Raw genomic sequence first — 13,672 nt, 5'->3', positions numbered from 1 at the left:
GTTCCCTCTTCAGAGCTGTTGCCTAAAGGCGGCCCTAGACACGGAGTGACTCTCCAAGTCGAACAGCAAGTAAACTATGGGGCCGGCCTTGCATCCAGTCCTGACTGGCTCCTGTGTCTGTGGTCCAGAAACCTCGCCATGTTAGTACCTCTCTGACTTGACCTGCCAGGCATGGGTGGGCGCCATCGCGGGTGGACAAGCAGGCTGACCTGCACAGCCAGGGCTCCTTTTGAGTGTTGGCCGCCGCGAGGCGGTGCCTGCTTCCCACTGGGGAGCCCCTCTTCCCTGGTGGTGTGTTTGCCAGCATCCAGGCACCCAAGGCCCACCCCCCAGGAACCCACTAGTGCTCCAGTATTTCCTAGGTGAGAAAAGCGGAAGGGCCATGACACTGAATTAAAGAAGAGGCCGAAGAACTTGAGACTCATTTTCTGAATCTCAGCTTCAGCATAACTCATCTTGAATGAGGTGACCTCCCCTTGCACCCATATGGGTCCCTCCACATAGGAACATGCTAGAGTCGCACTGTTGGCTATTAGAACCCTACATTCTTAGGTTCATTTCAGTCATTGGCAGCCATGCATTGTGCCAGGAATAGCAGACTCAGAGATGAGACAAGGAAGGAGTCGCCCTCAGGATGAGATACACGCGAGACAGATGCCCAAGTCACAGCAATTCAAGGCAGGCAGAACTACATCCAGCAAGAAGACACCACTTCCTCCTGGGAGAAGACGCTAGCTAGATCTTCAAGGGTAGGTCAGGTATAATTTCTCAGGTTGAAACAATTTTCAATGAAAATTTTCAAAATATAAGAAATGGAGAGTGTAATGAGCACCTACACACTCATCACCCAGACTCAACAGTTATCTTCAAAAAAAAAATTATTTTCCTGACTGAAGCAATCTAAGTATTTTAAGACAAATCAGTTCATACCCAGAGGATTGAAACTTGGGAATGAAATGGAGCAAATGGCTTGAAACATTGCCCTGTCACCTCCGCATACTTTGCAGGAATATCTAAAACATGGAGACATTTTCTGACACAATCACAGTGTCATCATCACACCTAACAAAACTAGCAATAATTCTGCAATATCATCCTATATCCAATCCATAGTCAAATGTCCACAGTTGTCTCTAAATGCTTCTACATGTTGGTTCGTCCAATTCAGGATCTAAACAAGCTTCCTACGTCACCTATGACTGTCGCGTTTCTTAGATGTCCTTGGCTGGAGTTGCCCTACCCCCGTTTGCTCTGTTCCGTGCCATTGTTCTGTAAAACCCAGGCTGGTGGTCCTCTAGGATGTCTGCGATCTGGACTTTGCTTCTGTGTGATGGCTCATAGCTTTCTCTTCCATCTCCCTGTTTCTGCACATAGAGTTAGCTCTCCAGGTTCCGCTGGATTGGGGCTCGTACCTTTCTGGTAGATACTCCTATGCGAGTGACGTGTGCTCCATGTTACCAGCTATGAAGAAACTTACCCTGTCCGGCTGTACCACTTTAGTGATGCTAAGATAGATCCATGTTCCTCTGACGCTGGCCTGATGCCTACATCAAGAAGTTCCTCATCAACTTTTCAACTGAGGTTCCACTAGGGGTTACTAAATACTGAGGCTCTAATTCCATCATTCCTCCCACATTTATTCATTGGATTTGAGAGAGTAAAGGATGAAGAAGAGAACACACCAGAGAAAATGCTGTACACTAGAGTTGGTTACCATAGGATATAGAGAAATTGTGCTTTGCCAAACACAGGGAGACAGGAAGCTTGCTCAGAAAAGTTTTTCCATTAGCTGGGTTGCAGAATTATTCAAGAAACCTTTAAATACTAGCAGAATATTTGCCTAGTACCAGCAGAGGACCTGTCGGGGAGCTGGGACTCCTGGCTGAGCGCACGAGGGCCGCTGGGCATGTCCCTGCCGTGGGGCAGGCCAGCAGTGGGGACTTGGGATTCGCGTGTGCCTTTGGTCAAAGTGGGCACTGCTGGGTTGGGCACAATGAGGAGGACACACATGTGTCAATTCTGTAAAGCGGAAATACTTCCACAGTGGAAATTCACTCCCCATGATGGTCAAGTTGATAGAAAAGAACTTCAGGCAGTGAAAAGTTTGAAGGTGCTGAGCAAGATGGCCTTCTCGTGAAGTTGTAACCAAAAGGCAGACACTTGCTTATGAGTCACCTGCATTTGATTCTGCAGACACAGAGAGGCTTGAAATTTGTTAGGCAATTACGTGGAGAAATAGTATCATGCTGATATTTAAATGTTGCGATAATCCCTAGCTTGTGAAAAAAATCCCTGTATTTGGAGACCCCATGTAAATTCATATTTTAAAAATCCCACAGTACTGATCATTTCAAACCTGCCACTGATAAGCCAAAGCTTAAATACAACTGCTGTTGTAGTTTGTAATGCTAGGACTGTTGACAGCAACGTATTTTTTCATTTCTAAATTTGTTTTGCTTTGTTTTCATTTTAAAAAATTAAACAAAAAATTAAATCATGAATTCACTACTTCCAAACGGAGTCTGTGCTTCTTTGGGACAATGGCTTTCGACCCTCCCTCGGTTTGCATTATAAGCAGCTGGAAGTCTGCAGGTGCCTGAGGTGGCAGCAGCCCTGATGGGGGAGGGAGTGAGGGGCAGGGAGTGCAGGGGGTGGTGCCGGGATCTGCGTCTCTAACAAGTGCCCTGATGCTGACGCAGACAGGCCCACCCAGCCCACTTCACAAAGACCCTTTCTGTCATTTGGTGCGCTTCTCGAGTATTGTGAAAAGGATTAGAAGACAGACTTGCAGACCTTCAGACCCTGGGTATTTCTTCATATGAGTCTTACCTAAATAATTCTCGTCACCCCTCTTGTCTTTACATGAGATGAACTTTTCCTGTCCTAGATACACATAGTTCTTAGATATGAATGTATTTCTGCACAGTTTTTTGATGTGGGGGAAATACCTTCCCTTTCTCTAACAACATGATGCGTGCCAGTTCACAAAACTCTTTCTCCCACTCCGTCTCAGGAGCCTCAGAAGGCCCTGGGGACCTAGACAGAACCCGCATCCCCATCCCACAGGCTAGAGACTGGGGCAGCGGGAAGCCCCTGAGCCACGGCACAGGGCAGTGAGCAGGCCTCTGCCTGCAAAGCCTTTCTCCCTTCCCTTCCACTGAGGCCCCCAGGTATCTTCCCAGGCACACTGTTCACGACTTGACTTTCTTTAACAAAGCACTATCCATTGCTCAGGCCTTTGCAGTCACCTCTCCAGTGTTTATTAAGCACAACCCAGGGCTGGAATTTGTGACCAGAAGGGCGGTTTGTGCAGAGAAACGCCTCTGCCAGGTCTGAGGGGTGGGGAACATTCGGACTGAAAAAGCTGGTCTCTAGCGGATGCTGTCAAACATCAAGTCGGAAAAGGGTAAAGACAGAAAACAAAAAGAAAAACAGGACTTAGGTCCCTGACAAGTGTAGGTTAATTGTAATTATTGAGTGGATTTAGAGACGTGGACGTCCAGCTAGAGACACACAGATTTAAAGTTAACCTACAAATTTCTTTGTGTAGGATTTGTCTATCATGTGAAAACATGAATACCAACAATTCCTAGTGGGGCGTTTAGTACTTACTGCTCCCACTCAAGGAGAGGCGCTGCGCTAGGCACTTTACATACAGTACGTCTAGGCTGACAGTATACATATTCCTTCCCACTTCACAGAGGGAGAAACTGAGGCGCAGTAAGGTTTAACATCTTGCTGAAGACCTTACAGCGTATCACAGGCTGATATTTAAAAGCCAATTCTCTCTGGCTCTGAAGTCCAGCTAATTCTACTGTTTCAAAGTATGTGAGGTAATGAAAATACAACCCTTGCGATGACATCTGTGAAGAACTTGAAACTGATTAGAAAATTATGAATAAGTGATAATTAAGGAAAAGTGGATTATGGAAGGATTTTAGAACAGGATGAGGGGCTTGGAGATTTTCAAGTTATTCACTGATTTATAATTACTGTTGTCATTCTCATTCTGGACCGATGTTGTTAGCCCAGGGCTAGACAAACTTGTTTGAGTGAGCCACCTTATTATTTAGCTAAATAATAAATTAATCTCACACAGAGGAAGAGCTACAGTGGCATGCTTTAGGGTTCTAGCTTCAGCCTTTCCTAGATAATATGTCAGCAGCAATTTGCAGGCAGCCATAAAAATCTTGCTCATTGGAATTTCCGAAGATATAAAATGAGTGGGAAAAATAGAGCCAGAATTTTTTTTAAAACCCTCAGGAATGATTGCCTGAAACTAACAAGTTGGATTAAAATGAAAGTTTAAAAGCTTGCAATTTAGGCTCAGAAAATCGAAGAACAAGGCACCATAGCAGAGGCTGGACCCAGGAGCAGCGTCCATGAGGTGTGATGGACGACCACCTCCTGACTTCGGGAGCTCACAGGAATGTGCCGCATCCTGGCGGTGCTGCTCCAGAGCTGCCCCATAAGGATGATGTGGTTCATTTACTCCAAGCCTCTGTTACCTCATCTGCATAATGAAAGTAGTATGTTCCCCTTGCATAATTATTATAAGGAATAAAGATGGTATATGTAAGTGGCTGGCATTCAGTTTGTGCTTCATAAAAGTAGCAATTTTTGTCTGGAAAAGTCTACAATTAGCATCACATACCTTGTCTCACTTTTTAAAAAAGCCAATCATGTTACCTCCTTACCTATTTCTTACTTTACCTTCTTACCTAAGAGCCCACATACCTTACCAAACTGCAAGGTCTGCTCTATTCAGGGAAGGGGCCTGTTGGGAAATAGTCTTGCACAACTTCAGGGGAAATATATCAATTATCAGTACAGAACAATGTAGTCCTTTATCCATAAATACAGTCAACCAAGTGTCAGAAGAATCCAATGAAAATGAACAATATTAAAGAGAGGATTGTAAATGAACAAATAGAATAATTCAAGAGGAAGCAGAGATAGAGTACAGAAAATAACTCCCAGGAAAACTCTAAGTAGTATCCTCAGAGAGATTCTACCGGATGTTATATAAATTTAAAAGGAATAGGTTGATAAGAAAAAGAGATAATCAGAAAAAAAGGAGTTGTAATTAAAAATGTGATTGAAAAATAAAATGATGGATATGGCTGACGTTGAAGTTAGTGATCTGGAATATAATCAAGGAACATCCTAGAAAGTAGCGTGAAAAGACTAATACAGAACGTCAGGGACAAGTGCGAATGTCCACTCTCACCACTCCTATTCAATTTCATGCTGGAAGTCTTAGCTAATGCAATACAATAGAAAAGGAAATAAAATATATTCACATTGGGGAGGAGAAATAGGACTTTGTTCACAGATGACATGACTATTTATGTGGAAAATCTCAGAGAAGCCACCAAAAAAATCCCTCCTGTAACAAATAAGTGATTTTAGCAAGTTTGAAGCATAAAGGTTAATATACCAAAGTCAGCTGCTTTCTTATTTACCAAGTAGTTGAAATTTGAAATTTAAAACACAATGTCATTTACCTTAGCACCAAACAAATGAAATAATAAGGTATAAATTGAACATAAAATGTACAAGATTTATATAAGGAAAACTACAAAAGTCTGATGAAGGAAATCAAAGCAATCTGAAATAAATGGAGCAATGTTCCCTGTCCACTGCTAGGGAGACTCAATATAATGAAGATGCCAGTTCTTCCCAACTTGATCTACAGATTCCGTGCAATCCCAATCAAACTCCCCATAAGATATTTTGTGGACACTGAGAAACTAATTCTGAAGTTTATTTAGAGAGGCCAAAAATTCAGAATAGTCAATACACAATTGAAGGAGAAGAACAAAGTCAGTCAGAGGACTGACACTACTCGACTTTGAGACTTAATATAAAGCTAGCTAAATCAAGACACTGTGGTATTGGTGAAAAAATAGACAAATAAATCAATACAACACAACAGAAAGCCCAGAAATAGACCTTCACAAATACAGTTAACTGATCTTTGACAAGGGAGCGTTCAATGGAGAAAGGACAGTTTCTTCAGCAAACAGGGCTGGAGCAACTGGACAATCGCATGCCAAAAAATAAAAATAAATCTATACACAGACCTTACACCTTTCACAAAAATTAACTAAAAATGGAGCACAGACCTAAATGTAAAACTTGAAACTAGAAAACTTCTAGAAAATAATATAAGAGAAGGTCTAATTGACCTTGGGTTTGGTGATGACTTTCTTTTTTTTTTGGTTCAAATTAATGGTTTTATTCCTATCTTCACAAAGAAGGGAAAAGGGTCCTTTCAGATCAACCTTCTTCCTATTTTGTATTTTCTGAATAGGTAGAAACTGATGTACATTTTCCCCAATTTAATTTGGGATGAAATACAATTTTTTGGATCAACCACAGAAGTTTTCTTTAAGCACAAAGCCTGAGACTTGGAAATGGGAGTCACCGTATTTTTTTAGTCAACCAAGTGAGTTGTTTCCTTGGCTGCTGAAGTCTGAGTAACAAAAAGTCTTTCCATTAAACTCAGAAGGAACTTAACAATGTCCAGTTGTGGGGTGGACACTGGACACATCACAGTGATAAGAACAAAGGAGCCTCTGTTCTCCTGGACAGCAAGTAGGAAATTATTACTTTTATCTGAACTAACAGGAAGTGAGCCGAACAGTTAAAAAGTCAAAAAGAGAACACATTATTTTTTCACATAGAAGAGGGACACTCTTTCAGCCCCATTTAAAGTGAATTCTGTGCTGAGTTGCTGCTCCTTCAGAAGAGTAAACTGAAAGTCAGTTATTGCTAGCACAGCCGGGGGTGACCCCCTTTCCCACCCTGAAGATGATTCATGTGAAAAGCTCTTGGGGGTGCTGAATTTTCAGAGACAATGCCAATAGCACAATTCATGAAAGAAAAAAATGATAAGGTGGACTTCATTAAACTGAACTGTTTCTGCTCTGTGAATGAGGCTCTTCAGAAAATGAAATGACAAGACACATTCTGGGAGAAAATACTTGTAAAACATATTTGATAAAGAGCTGATACTCATAGTATGCAAAGAACTTTAAACATGTAACAGTAAGAAAACAATTCAATTTAAAAATGGGCAAAATATCTAAATAGACACCTTAACCATAAAAGATGGCAAAAAGCATATGAAAAGATTCTCAGTATCATATGTTGTTAGGAAAATGCAAATTAAAACAACAGTGAAGGACCACTGTGCACCTATCAGAATGGCTGAAATCCATAACACTGACAGCATCAAATGCCAGCAAGGATGTGGAGTCACAGGAATGCTCATTTGTTGCTAGTGGGAATGAGAATGGTACAGCCACTGTGGGAGACAGTTTGGTAGCTTCTTGCAAAGATAAACATACTCTCACCATATGACCCAGCCATCACACTCTTTGAGTTGAAAATTTATATCTACACAAAAACCTGCACATGCATGTTTATAGCAGCTTTATTCATAATTGCCCAAACTGGAAAGCAGCCAAGATGTCCTGCAGTCAGTGAATGGATAAACACGGTGGTACAATCAGACAGTGGAATATTACTCAGCACTGAAAAAGGTAGCTATGAAGACACAGTTTAATAACATGTTATTAACATGTCCTTCTCTGTGTATCCAATTATACTGCTTGATTATACAGAAAAAATACATAATCAAATTATTGTAATGCCTGCTTTTCGGTTTTAAAAATTTTGAGTATTCATCTATTGATAAAGCCCAGTAGATATAACATAAGCACAGAACAGGATATAAATGTTAGAAGCCTTAATGTGTAAAAAAATAAAATAAAATAAAAAGTATGATGTAAAGTTGAAGGGAGAGAGAGAGAGAGAGAGTGTGTGTGTGTGTGTGTGTGTGTGTGTGTGTGTGTGTGTGTGTAGGGGGGTCAAAAGACACTGTCTAAAGCTGACCTTAAATAATAAAGCCAATCACTAGAAGAAAAAAGAAACTGATAAAAAGTTAGATTGAGAGGGGAGGATACAGATGCATGAAAGGTAAAGAAGTGTATTGTGCATCTGTCATGGTGGAAATCAATATAATTAGCCCAGACATAAATTCAAAATAAAAGTTAGTATTCTTTAAAGTTGAAAAAGTAATAAAAATGAGATTTAAAAACAAAAACTATTATTGCTTATTTCTGAGGTGGTTGCACGGGAGGGAAACATTCATTTTTTGTTTAGACCCTCTGGGTCTGTTGCATTTCAGAAAACAATGTTCATAGGTGACTTACATAATAAAATCTAACTCAGTAAATGAAGGCATAGATAAATAAATTAGTTTGTCAAAGAAAATAAAAGGAAGTGTTTTATTCACTATGTAAGAATTTGTTCACCATGTAAGAACTTGTTCGTTATGCTTCAGAAGATTGGAGACTGACGAGAATTAGGCTTGAGATGGATTAATGATTGTGCATTGAGCATTGACCCCCCTATACAGAATTTTATTGTTGTTAACAACCATTTGATCAATAAATATGAGAGATGCCCTTTCAAAAAAAAAAAAGGAACTGTGTAAATATATTTGCAAATAAAAAGAAAATGCCTGGAAGCTGTTGGTATAATGAACCTGGCAGCAGGGCTGCTTTTGGGGAATAAAATTCACAGGTGAAGGGATTGGAGGACTTTGTATTTGAGCATTACACCCTCTGTGCATTTTGGATTAAACACAGAGCAACACACTTAACTACGTGAGACCCTTAAGCACCATTTAAAAATATAAAGTTAAAGAAAAGAAAATAGGCAATTACCTAGAGAAATATGGGTACGTGTACCCCTGAGCAACATTAGAAATGATGAACGAGGTGACAGAATTCCGTCCTTATATGTTCAGGCCATGCTTGGAGAACTCAGCCTCTTATGAATCACATTAAATATACTTTCCTCTTTACACAAGCAACTTGCTTTTGTTACAGGAAATTCAGAAGGTAGAAAGGAAGATAAAAAATTACCTACAACACCATCATCCAGAGATAACCAGTGTTAACATTCTGGTATGTAATTTTCCATTGCCATTTTTTTAAAAAGCAAAGCTGGGATCATTATCTACATCCTGTTTTTTGACCTGCTTTTAAAAGAGTGTATCATGGCCATCTGTTCCTGTCATTACCCGCTCTGCCCGTCACATCGTAGGCACGGCTGCAGAGTGTCATACTGGAGGCTGTACTGCACTCACTCCACCCATTCCTTTACTATGCACCCAAACTCTTCCCATTTTTTTAGTATCAGAAATAAAGCTGCAAAGATGTCCTTTGCTCATGTACTTTATGTAATCTTTGTTGAGTGTAAAAATCCTAAAAGTGTAATTGTTAGATCCAAGAGTCTAATATGTTTAAGTCTTCTGATATATCTTGCCAAACTGTCCTTTGGACATTTTGCACAGTTGTGTATGAGTATGTCTTTCCCTGCATTTTCTCTAATAAAGGTTGTGAATCTTTTTATACTAACTAAGCTAATTCATTTTTTTAAGTATTTTTTTACTTTTTAACCTAATTTTTTGTTAAGCAAGTAATACACTTGCATTGAAAATCCAAAGATTCAGATCTACACAAAGAAAAAAGAAAAAATACTCATAATCCTACTACATACGAGAACCATTGTGAACGCTTTGATAGTAACTATCCAGAGTTTTTATAAACTTAAAATATGCACATAAACTTTAAAAAAAATGGGGGCCAAACTCTTTACACAGTATTATATGTGGTTATTTCAGTTAAAGTACAGTGTAGACTTTATAAATTAACATAATTTGGGGACAAATGTTAACTGCATGCCATTGTAAAGACTTAATATTAAATTTTTCAACCACTATTGGTCAAACAAGTTATTTTCAGCATTTGGGCTATTATAAACAATCTTGAATAAATATACTTCTAAAATATATAATTAATTGTTGGTCCAATATTTTTTTTGATTATTCATTTGATTTTTATACTTGATTTATATGTGAATCCCACATTTCTCCCTTATATTATTATTATTATTATTTTTTTGATAAAATGCTGAAGTGGTAGGTAGATGCAAGATAAAGGTTGAAAACATAATTTAGTGCTGTAAGAGGGCAAGTGTAGATGATCAGGTCTGTGCCTATGGACTAAGTATTAATCCAAGCTGGACAAGGGCAACAAAACATCCACGGATGCAGAGGATTTCTCTCAAAGCAGGGGGGGTGAGGTTCTGAGCCTCACCTCTGTTGATCCCCAATTTCTCACCTGATGGCCCCCCTGCGACTGTGCCTCTCTTAGGTTGTTCCTCCCCTGAGGAATCTTACCCGTCTCTGGCTTGGTCCAATATTTTTAAAGCTGTATTTCCAGAAGTGGAATTACTAAGTTGAAGAAGACGCACGTTTTTAAGGATCTTGTTTTCTGACGCCAACTTGATTTCTCTAAAGGGAATACTGATTTGCGTTCTCACAGTGATGAGGAAAGCCCGTTTCCCTGGTCCTTTGTCAATGGCTTTTGTCAAGTTTTAAAGAAATCTTGGTCAATCTGCTAAATTAAAAGTGATAAACAACATGGTTTTAATTTTATTTTCTATTAATATTTCTCATGTATTTATCAACAACTTGTGTTTCCACTGGGATGATCTGGTTGTGCACGTCCTCTGCTTGATTTTACACTGAGGTGTTTATTATTATCTTAATAGTATCTAGGACCTCTTTATATGATAAATATACTTAATGTATATATGGATTTGTCATAAATACTGTAAATGTTTTTTTCTCGATTTATCTTTTGCCTTTTAATTTTGGTTATTGTACTCATTATGCGCAAAAACTTCTTTACCTAGTCAATTTACTAATCTTTCTTACCAATCTTTGCCTTTCATGTTCACACTTAGAAACATCTTCCCCACTGTAAGGTTATAGAAATATACAATGAGTTTAAAATTTTTCACTATTAATTATGAATATTTTATATGTATGAAAAGCACAGAAACTGATATAATAGCATTGACAGCAAACAGATACTAGTATTTTGTCATATTTACCCCGGATCTCTTTTCTTCCTTCTCTCTCTCTTTTAACGTCACTTAGACACAACCAAGGCTTGATGATTATTTTCTCCTTCCTTTGCCTTCAAAAGTAACCATTGATGTTAGTGAGTGTTATTACCAGGTATGATTTTGTATAATTATGGCATAAGTATAGATAGTCAAAAGCAATATATTATCTTGCTTTGTATGTTTTCAAAAATGGCTTCATAATGCATGTAACCTTTTTGCAACGTTTTTCCTACTTAGTATTGTGTTTCTGAGACTTTATTTTCCTGCTGAGATCCCTCTTCCTTCTATTTTTTGTTTGATTGTATTCCATTAACTGAATAAACTTCATTTACCCACTTACTAATTTTTTACTAAGAAGCTGTCATCTCCATTTTTTCACAATGAAAGACTGCACCGTGATGAGCACACGTAAGAATGTCTCTGAACACCGTAGCTTTAATTTGCTTTGTGGACCTACCGGGGAGTGGCTGAGCTCCTTCAGTTCTAATATGGATTCCCCAAATGGTCCCCAAAGCCCCAATTCATACGCCCACCAGCAATACCTGGGAGTTCCCATTTGCCACATTTTCTCACCAAACCTGGCATTAATCAAAATCAGTTTTGCTAACTGAATGGGTGATAAATGTAATCTTGTTGTTTCAATTTGTTTTTCCATGATTACTTTTGGGGTGTTTACTGGTTAAATGGGTTTTTCCTTCTGTGTATAGTCTATTCATATCCTTTGGCCATTTGGAAAAATGCCATTTGTAAAAAAAAAACTCATTTCCAGCACCAACTCAAAATACAATAGTTTAGAGACAGCTAACAAAATTGTCCCAGTTTGCAAGAAGATATAAACTTTATGAAGAGATATTAAAGAAATACGTAAAGCAAAGGAGAGATACACATTGATCATGATAAGGAAGACTCATTTTAAAGATGTACATTCTTCCCAAATCATTCAAAAATTGGATACATTTTCAATCACTCTTCCCACGGATGCTTTTGAGAAATGGTACCAGCTGTTTGTAGAATTTCATGAATGAACCAAGGCCCAAGAACAGAGAAGACATCCTGAACAGAAAGAGTACGATTGCGAGGAGACCCCCTGAGATGCCAACGCTCATTAAGAATATTGCAATTAAGGGTGGAGTTAGCAAAGGAATATACAGATAGACCAGGGAAATGGAATAGAGGGGCCCAGAGAGACCCAAACACACACATGGAAAATGGAACATTCCAGAAGAGACACAGAGATCCTCAGGAGAACTCTGAGCCATTCAGCATAGCGCGCTGAGACAACGGCTTTCCACATGAAAAAACACGAAACTATATCCTGACCTTCACATCACTTTCAACTATCCAGTCCAAACTGATTGAAGACTTACACATCAAAGGCAAAAACTTAAACTTTCTGGAGAAAAATTGTAGACTCTCTCAAGAACAAAGGAAAATGTTTATTGAATTGACAAATCAAATATTATATAATAAAAGTCTTTTTAAAAAACCATCGTTCTCATTCATTTGAAATGGCTACCTTATCACATATTAATTCCCACATATAATTTCTGGACAATTTCTGTGTTCTGTGGAGAACCATGCATATGAATGACTCTAGTTTAATAATTTGTTCTTTTCAAGACTTCCTTCATTATCTTTCCTACTCACTTCTCTAATATAATTTAAAAATAATTTTGACAGGTTAAAAATAACTTTTTATTGGCAATGAATTTAAATTCATATGTTATTTTTGGAAAATTGGTTTGCTGATGTTATTATTGGAGAAAGAAAGCTATTAGTTTTGTATATTTAAGTTTCTTTTTAGTTCCTTCTCTTAGATTTCCCAGGAAGACAAATATATCACTTGTTCTGCCTTTTCCTCATACTACTTTTTCTTGTTAAATACACTGGATAAAATTTCTAAAACAAAGTTAATAACATCGGTGTTAGCAGGCATGTCTGACTTATATTGAATTTGGCGGCTGGCTTTTGATAGATATTTGAAAGTTTCCCTTTTCCTTAGTTTACAAGAAACTTTTACAGGAATATTGTTGAATTCTGTCGAATGTCTTTAAAATAATTATCAGGATAGTGAGCAAGTACATTTTCCCTGTGACTTACTGATGTGACAAATGGCAGTAATATTTTTCTTAATGTTGAATTCGTCTTCCGTGATGGAACACACCTTAGTCATGATATATTAAATATCATGTTTGACTCAAATTGCTTTTTAAAAAATTATATTTTTGCTTCTACATCAGTAAGTCAAACTTAACTGTAGGTATGTGTGTGAAACGTGTTTTTAAAATAAAACTCAAAACTTTGTATGAAAACAACATGTGCCCATTATAGAACAATTAAATAAATATAGAAAGTTATAAAGAAGAAAATTTCCCATAATCCCAACACCCAGAGGCAACCTCTGTTCATATTTTGATGTGTTCCTTCTTAGTCTTTTTCTGGGTGGGGACATATAAACATTTAAAAAATGTTTACAAAGCTGGAATCAGTGTGGAGCATGGTTTCAAATGGAGTCTTTGGAATGGATTTAAACCCCGACTTTACGATTTATAAACTACACTACATTTGTCAAATTCTTTGATCTCTTGAAGTCTCATTTTCCCAGTCAGTAAAATAATAATAGCTGGCTCCCAGGGTTTTTGCGAGAATTCGCAAGTATACGCTCAGTCCTCGGCGTGAC

General features: G+C 38.3%; 1 protein-coding gene across 3 annotated transcripts in view; it reads right to left on the bottom strand.

The window, feature by feature from the left end:
- Window positions 1–13,672, bottom strand: part of BLK (BLK proto-oncogene, Src family tyrosine kinase) — a 62,633-nt gene that overhangs the window by 24,739 nt on the left and 24,222 nt on the right. The gene's annotated exons all lie outside the window — the stretch shown is intronic.

The sequence above is a fragment of the Manis javanica genome, chromosome 3 (assembly GCF_040802235.1).
Source record: "Manis javanica isolate MJ-LG chromosome 3, MJ_LKY, whole genome shotgun sequence".
NCBI classification, from domain to species: domain Eukaryota; kingdom Metazoa; phylum Chordata; class Mammalia; order Pholidota; family Manidae; genus Manis; species Manis javanica.
The sequence above is the reverse complement of the archived record's forward strand: the minus strand, read 5'-3'. Positions and strand labels throughout refer to the sequence as shown.